The sequence below is a fragment of the Artemia sp. Qi Xiang Cuo genome, chromosome 3 (genome assembly GCF_049724085.1).
Source record: "Artemia sp. Qi Xiang Cuo chromosome 3, ASM4972408v1, whole genome shotgun sequence".
Lineage (NCBI taxonomy): Eukaryota > Metazoa > Arthropoda > Branchiopoda > Anostraca > Artemiidae > Artemia > Artemia sp. Qi Xiang Cuo.
The window spans coordinates 64,102,913-64,110,559 of NC_142796.1; the positions used below are offsets into that span (position 1 = coordinate 64,102,913).

Consider the following 7,647-nt stretch of genomic DNA (forward strand, 5'->3'; position numbering starts at 1 on the left):
AATTTTGCTAAACAACGTTTTATCTTAATTTTCAGTTATCAGATTCTTTTTCTCTGGCTTTAGTTCTTAAGATGCAATTCATGCTATTTGAGTAGAATTTTAAGCCATATTGATGTTCTTCTTCAAAATTTAGGAAGTTTATTTGCATATCTTTAAAACCTTATAAATTGGGATCGAGAAAAGTTGTGAAGCTTAAAACAGTTTTGTTGTACTTCATTTAAGGGGAGGATCTATTTTGCTAGGTTGCACTTTTATAACACAAATCTTTCTAAAGGTCATGAAAGGTCAAGACCCTCTAGAGGGAGAAGGAGTGGAGGTAGGTACTTCAAAATACCTCCCCAGGACATACTTTAGCCTGTAGACCCACCCCTGAAAGTTTCATTTTCCTAACATAATCCCTTTCCAAGATAGCCAAAAGTAGCTAAAGTAGAATTTTACCCACAACGGGGAAAGTGAAACTGTTTCAGAAAGGTAAAAAAGGTAAAAAAGGTAAAAGAAAGGTAAAATTTTCAGAAAGGTAGCAGTCAACTTTTAGTTCCCTGTTATTTATTCAAATCTCTTATCCAATGTCTTTAAATTGTGGGAAGACCACCCAATCAACGAAATGTTGCCCAAACAAGCTAAAAATATGTATAATGCACGAGATAAGGCGATTTTTTAAGGTATCGTATGGCCTTAAAGACAGAGTGAAAAATAATTACTTAAATCATATCACAGTTCGTACCTGCTAACTACCGAATTGCATTTTCAGTATTTGCAATTCTTTTATTCTGAATGCCAAATATTGTATCATACTTATTCAAAGAATCTGTAACTTTGTCATGCAAATCTTCATCCTCGCGTAAAACCACAACACCGTCATTAGTATCAGACAAAATAAGTTTAGTATAATTTATAATATTCCTCGTCAAATTCATTACTTGATTCTCCACACTACTTAACCTCTCTGCAAAAACAACAAGTTTTTTTTAGTTTTGGAGGTTCATCGCCAAGAATTGCTTTTTTTGAATGGCGTCTCTGTTTTTTAGACCCAGGCTTAGGTTCGTCGATTCCAATAGCTTTTTCAATCAGGTCAAGTCTTTTCTTTATCGATTGAAGACTATCCATAAGATGAGCAAGGGCCTGGTAGTAGTGGTAATCTTCTAAAAGGTCAATAAATCGCCTTACATATGGTCGTTCCATCTGCTCATTTTCATAATTTGCCACCCACTTTTCAAGTTGATCGACCTTATATTGGTAAGATGGTAACCCTTGACAAGTCGCTTGGAGGGATCGGAGTGTTAAATTAAGCTGTTTTACTTCACGATTACAGTCACAATTTTTATTCTTTTTACCAAGCACAATTGGTATGAGCACAAAAGCACAAGTCATTATCATGAAGAACTTCATCACGCAATACTTTCTTTATAACTACTAATATTTACCACGGCACGTAAACTCATTGAAGTCGAAAATGAATATTTAAAGGAGGCAACTCAGTTACGCTCTCGATACGTTTATGCGAATCTCAGTATAAATTTAAAAGACTCGTAGATTTTAAAGTTTTTGAGTCATTTCTAACGATCTCTGCGTGCAGTAGAAATCGAAAGTATTCTCAAAGAGGAAGCTTATAAAGTCTACTGGACGAAGAAGAAATGTTTTTAACATAGAAATAAATTATATATTTTTTTATGTTATAACTTTTAAAATACTAGCTTACCAGCCATGCGTCGCTGTTACCTCAAAAGAGAAGGAATTCAAGGAAAATCCCTTATAAAAATTCTCCTGTGGGGAATCCTTCCTGTGGAAAATTCACCCAACGGTAAATTCCCCACTCGTTTCAATAATTATGTTTTAAAGTGTTTGGGCAATTTCCCCCCAAGAATTCCCACCACGGACCATTCTCCTCCTGAGAAACCCCCCATTGGAAATTATTACTCAGAAAATTCCCCCTCCTGCTGAAAATTCTTCGCCGTTGGGGAGTCGAGTCCATAAATAGAAAAACCTGATAATGTACTGAGTCGATAAACATGAACAGCAATTTTTGTCAAACGTCGTGCTTTCTATAAGAGAGTTAATCCAAAACTGAATAAAGTTGTGTTTTACCGACAACTACCTACTTAATTTATTTTCATTTAGTTCAAGTTCAAGTTCCATTTATTTCCATAAAATAATAACAAAAATAATATCCCAAAGGGCTCACTGGCCCGTTTTCTTGGAAACGACATAGAATAACTAACCAATGTTAAAACTTGGCATAAAGATACTAAAAAACGTCTATATATAAATCTATCATGGTTGCAGCGGCAGCTGCAACCTAGTAAAGAGCAAACTACAGCCCATAGTAATCAAAAGTTAAGAAACACGTTTTGAAAAAAACTGCCAAGTGAAAAAAAAATTGCCATCTGACACTGACTCAGGAATAGTAACTATTATTTCGGCTCGTCTTAAAACTAAAAGTTGATTGGGGAAAAGAAATGTATGGTGATTTTGACAAAAACCTGAAACCCCTCAAAAATTGTGCCAGACCAAAATGGAAAGTGCACTATTGGAATCAGCATGGTCGAAAACCTTAGACCAAGAAATTACAGTCCCCCTCCTTGAACAACAAAGAAAATCGTTTGTTTGCATCGGTACCTCTCATTTGTCTCCCTTTTTTTCACCAGGGCTAGCGAATGACCAGAACATCATAGAGAAATGTTTAATGGCTCATTTGAAAGGAAATTAAATTTTTAAGTGTCCTTTTTAAGTGACCAAAAATATTCGGGGGCAACTAGTCCCCCTCCCCACAAGTACCCTCCCCCCAAAGCTATCCAATGAAAATTTCGAGATAGCCATTTTATTTAACATAGTTTAAAGGCATTTTCGGTGTGATCGAGGATCCAGTTAGAAATTTAAGGTTTTTTTCCCATGAAAAAATGCTAAGGAGAATTTTCAGGGTGAATCGTCCACACGCAATGTAAAAGAGAGGGGTGAAATCTCAGCGAGGAAGGAACTTTCTGGAGGCAATATGACGGGGGGGGGTGTACTTTACGTTGGATGAAATTTCCAAGGAGAAGTTTTCCGTTGGGGGGAGGGGTATATTTCATAGAGGGTGAGCCAGATTTACCGGCATTATTTGAAAAATGAACAGAAATTATGCCATATATGAAGGGTTGCCCCCTCCTCAGTAAATTTCAATGTTGCTCCTTACTTTCAGTTGAAAAGTTTTTTTTTTTATTTAATATCATAAAGACGATACTTTTGTCAATATATGAAGAACCGTGTATATTGAAATTGTATCTGTCTGTTTTATATGCAAAGTAACACAAAAGACGAAAGTTAACGCATAACAGAGTGGTGAAGAATTATAGTATACAAAGTAATATTTGGCAGGGATAGTCACTAGGGATATGTCACGAGGGCTGGCACCGTGATCGGGGGAATTTTCGGAAATTCGGGGAACCAAATTTTTTTCGGGGTGACACATAGGGTTTCTGGGAGATCCCCGAAAATTCGGGGACAGTGCAAGCCCTGCTTGATTGCTAATTAGGAAAATTGAAATACTTAACCACACGAGAAAAGAAAAGCTCCGACTTTGCGGTTGACGCAATAAAGAATTGCCGCAAAATAATTCAAAGTCAGTCAAATGCCTCTACCTGCAGCGACTTAAGTGTGGCGCATCAGCGGCATTTATAATATTCTGGTGAAAGCAACGTTCGGCAGCTTCTCATTGGCAGCGTTCGGTCGATGCGCTGGCTTCGCCGGGGTCTAATTATAAGCAGCTCAAAGCCCTTACGTGGCAAGGACAAAGGGCCAGAGTCTAATTTCGAGTTTTTCAAGCTTTTTGCAGTTGGACATGCTTTTGACATTGGCCCTGTGCTTATAATTACTTCATTTGGCTTAACTGTAAATTACAAAAACTGTACGTGTCTGCTTGGGCGTAGGGAAGGGGGGAGAGCTGCCCCCCTATAACTTTAAATTTACGATAGATATTAGCGAGAACTTTTCGCATGTTGAAATTTTTTGTTGGATGTTACCTGGTAGATGGTTAAAAAAGCTGGAAATAAACAGAAATTTCCAAATATCGTTTGTAATATCAACATTGACCTTTCGATCTTCAATATTGATTTCGGTCCGATATATAGATAGGAGACTGGCCCACGATCTGCTAATTTTGACTTGTTTAATTCTCCGTGAATTGATTCAAGCGATAAGAAGCTGCTGAGCGTGTGAAAGCAAAAGTAACTCATTAAATACCATCAATGAAAAAGACAATTAGAAATACTCCGCCATTTTTTCACCTGGATGCCTCTCTATCCAAGTGGTCAAGAGTGCCAAACCTGGGCCATCCCGGCACTGGTTCAGTCGTCTCTGCTTTACGTTTGGCCACCGGACAAAGAAAAAGAAAAGTGACCAGGGAACAATAAAGCTTGTTTTTCGGCTATAAAATTAAGAAAGAATATGGTCAGCACAAGAAACTACAAAATGAATTTCATTAAGGTTTAAAAAAAATAAAGAGCATTAATTTCAAATTATGCATTGACTGATCAACACCAAAAGTAAGCCACTCCACTAATTTTGGTGTTCTACCATTCAGTGGTGGCAGTTTTATTTCAACTTCTGTCTTTAAGACACTATTCATCTCGTCAGTTAGCGCAAAGTCTCTTGCTCCAGTCTTCTTCCAAAAGAGGACCTTAAGGCCTTCAGTAGCTACATTGGATAATGATTACATTGCGAACAGAAGCCGCTTTCTTGCTCTTCAGCTCTATCAGAATGTAATCACCAGCCTTCACTCTCAAAGTGTAGAATTAGAAGTTGTTGACTGAGGGCTTGTCTTCAATGTCTATTCTGGGGTCTGAAGAGTTGTTGCATACAGGATCATCTACGTCAGAATCGTCACTCTAACTGTAACTCTTGTTGCCAGAGACACGCCTTTTGCTTTTTAGTCTCTTCACTTGTCTGACTTTCTTCCATTCCAGGACTAGGGCTTTTTGGCAGATACAGCTTTTATCCTAGCAGTAATGCTTTCTTTCATATGGGTGTCAGTGCGCACTTCTGAGTTTTTCATAGTTCTTTCCTGTTGATTTTTTGTGTTTGAGTTTATTGATAAAATGCTGCAAGTAAAGCAATGAATGAGAGGCAGTCATCCAGCCAGAATTATTTTCTGAGCTGATCATGATGGTTCCTGGTAAAGCTCCCCTGAGTAAAATTTTCGGACACTGTTTTTGTGTATAAGTTGGTGTTTCACTACACCAATACAGCTAGGGCTCTTTATGGCAACAGAAATCTGCGGTTGCTTGGTCTTGATTGACTTAACAATGCTTTCAGCTGTGTTTTTTGAACGAACCACTATTTTTCAGTCAGATTTGACTTTTCATAATTCATATATGTCACTAGTATCCACACATACTGAATCTACGAATCTCTTCCTAGGATTCGGGTTATCAAGTGACTCGGGCAGATTTTTCAGGACGATTACATAGGAGGGCTTATCTGGCTGATTTGAAGTGCTTGGCCATTCGATGGGTTTGTTGCCATTAATAGCAAAATGGTTCTTAATAACTCGAGACAATTCATTTACCTTAATAGCTACGGTTGCTGCTGTAGCTTCACTAGTAGCTGGGACTGAGCAGGGAGGATCAATAACAAAGGTCGGCAATTTGGTCTGCTTGGTGTGAGCTTGGTGAATACATCTGCAAATGTCCGTAAAATTCTCTTCATCTTTTGCGTGAGTTTTACAGCGTGTTGTAAACTGCATTAGTTGATGGAGCGATTTTTTGCTTTTAGAATTTCTTCTGGTGTGAAAAAGTCGGCGCCTGTATCAACTATTCCCTCCAGTTTTTCTCCTTTTTCATACTACGGCTCACGAAGTATAACACAGCATTCAAGAATATTTTTTCCTCCATTTCCGTCGACATCCCGAAAGCAACGCAATGCTGTCGACGCACCTTAAGAAAAGGTTGGAAATTGTTTATAAGATTTGCGTAATAAAATCTTCTGTTGGCAAACTCCAATCGGCAACTGTAAGCGAAAATAATTTTTTCCAGGGGAAATCAGAGCGCTCAAAATAACCAAACCATAGATAAGCCGATTATAAAAGTCTTCAAATAAATGTCCACTGGGAAATTACTCACAATGTAAAACAGGGTTTTATCCAAAAGAAAGAGTTCTTCACACCACACACTTTAGATCAAGACTGATCTAGACTGAATTGCGTACAGGGTTGCCAACTTTTGGTCAATAAACATGTCCCTTAAACATCCAAAATGTGTCCTTTTTAGCCAAAATATGTCCATATTTTGTCTATAATATGTCCATCTTGAAATATCAGAAACTATTGTTTTTAAGACTTGTAAACATCCTTCAACGTGATCAGTTAACATCGAATATAATGAAAACGAAAAAGATCCATTTAGTTCATCCAAAAGAAATGAACTAGTGTGAAAGCACAAAAGTCATAAGAACATGTAAACAGTAAAAAACTAATTGTCTGAGCTTAAGGCTCATCTTCCTACGAGATTTCAGCTTGACAGGTATGTTCGGCACAAGGGTCAGCATTTTCACTTCTTTTGGTAGCCTTTTGCCAATCAGAGTATTTCTTGCGCATGTCATAAGGTACACTCCAGGAGTCAAGCGACGTTGCGCAGCGCTAGGTAAGCTGGGCTGCCCTTCAATCAGGGGGATGACATCCCCAAAGGCATAATTACTGGACCTTTGAACAATGCCGAACAAAATAGATGACTACAACTTCGGGTTGAATGCGGGCTTACAGAACTAATAGGGGCTGGGGGGGGTGCTTTCAACTCAATTTTGACTATTATAAAGGGCACTAAACTTCAATCCAATGAGCCCCATCTGAAATTTGTACGACTACCCAGTCCATAAAACCTTATATGCCCCTGGGGCATAACTTACAGCCCTTGCCCAGGGCTCTAAGGGGTTGTGTAAACGCTAAGGTCATTGTTATGTGTTCCTTGGACCATTTTTAACAAACTTTCTCTCTCAAAATTTCTGTTGGATGCATCTAGGGAAAAGAATACGTGCGTGGAGGGGGGGGGCTTACTCCAAGGGTGGCACGGCCCTTGTGTTTCAAGAATTGTTCCTAAAAAAAGTAGACAAAAGGTCAAAAATTAGCGTATAGAGGGGGGTGTTGACGAGGGAGTAGCCCCCGTCATATACGGAATAAATTCTGTATGTTTTAAGTTTTAACGTCACTCCTTACTTCCGGTAGAAAAAAACTAGTTTTTGCTTTTATTTCTGATCGTTTTTCAGATAATATCAAAAAATCCATCCCCTCTATGGAAATTTCCCCACGAAAAATTCTTCTCGATAAAGTTCCTCCAATGTAAAATTCATCAGCTTGGACACTACCCCCGAACCATTCCATCCCTGCTGCGAATCCTCCCCAGGAAATTTTTGCTTACGATTCTTCCTGAGAAATACTCCTTCCCATACTTTTATTTGACGAAAGACTTGTATTCATTTAGTTTCTGATCCTTTTTAAGGTCATTGGGGAATATCCCTCTTTGGAAAATACCCCCCCCCCTGAAAAGTTTATCCCCCAGAATTTTTTTCATGGAGAATTTCTCCTGGTGATAATTCCCCCATGGAAATTTCTCACGTGGAATATCCCCCCCCCAAAAAACACAACAAGAGAATCCCAACTCCGCTAAAAACTTCCCCTTG

The 7,647-nt window shown here is 38.5% G+C and overlaps 1 pseudogene; it reads right to left on the reverse strand.

The window, feature by feature from the left end:
- Nucleotides 1-701: 701 nt before the first annotated feature.
- On the reverse strand, nt 702-1,389 carry LOC148954407 (uncharacterized; annotated as a pseudogene).
- Between the last annotated feature and the right edge of the window lie 6,258 nt (nt 1,390-7,647).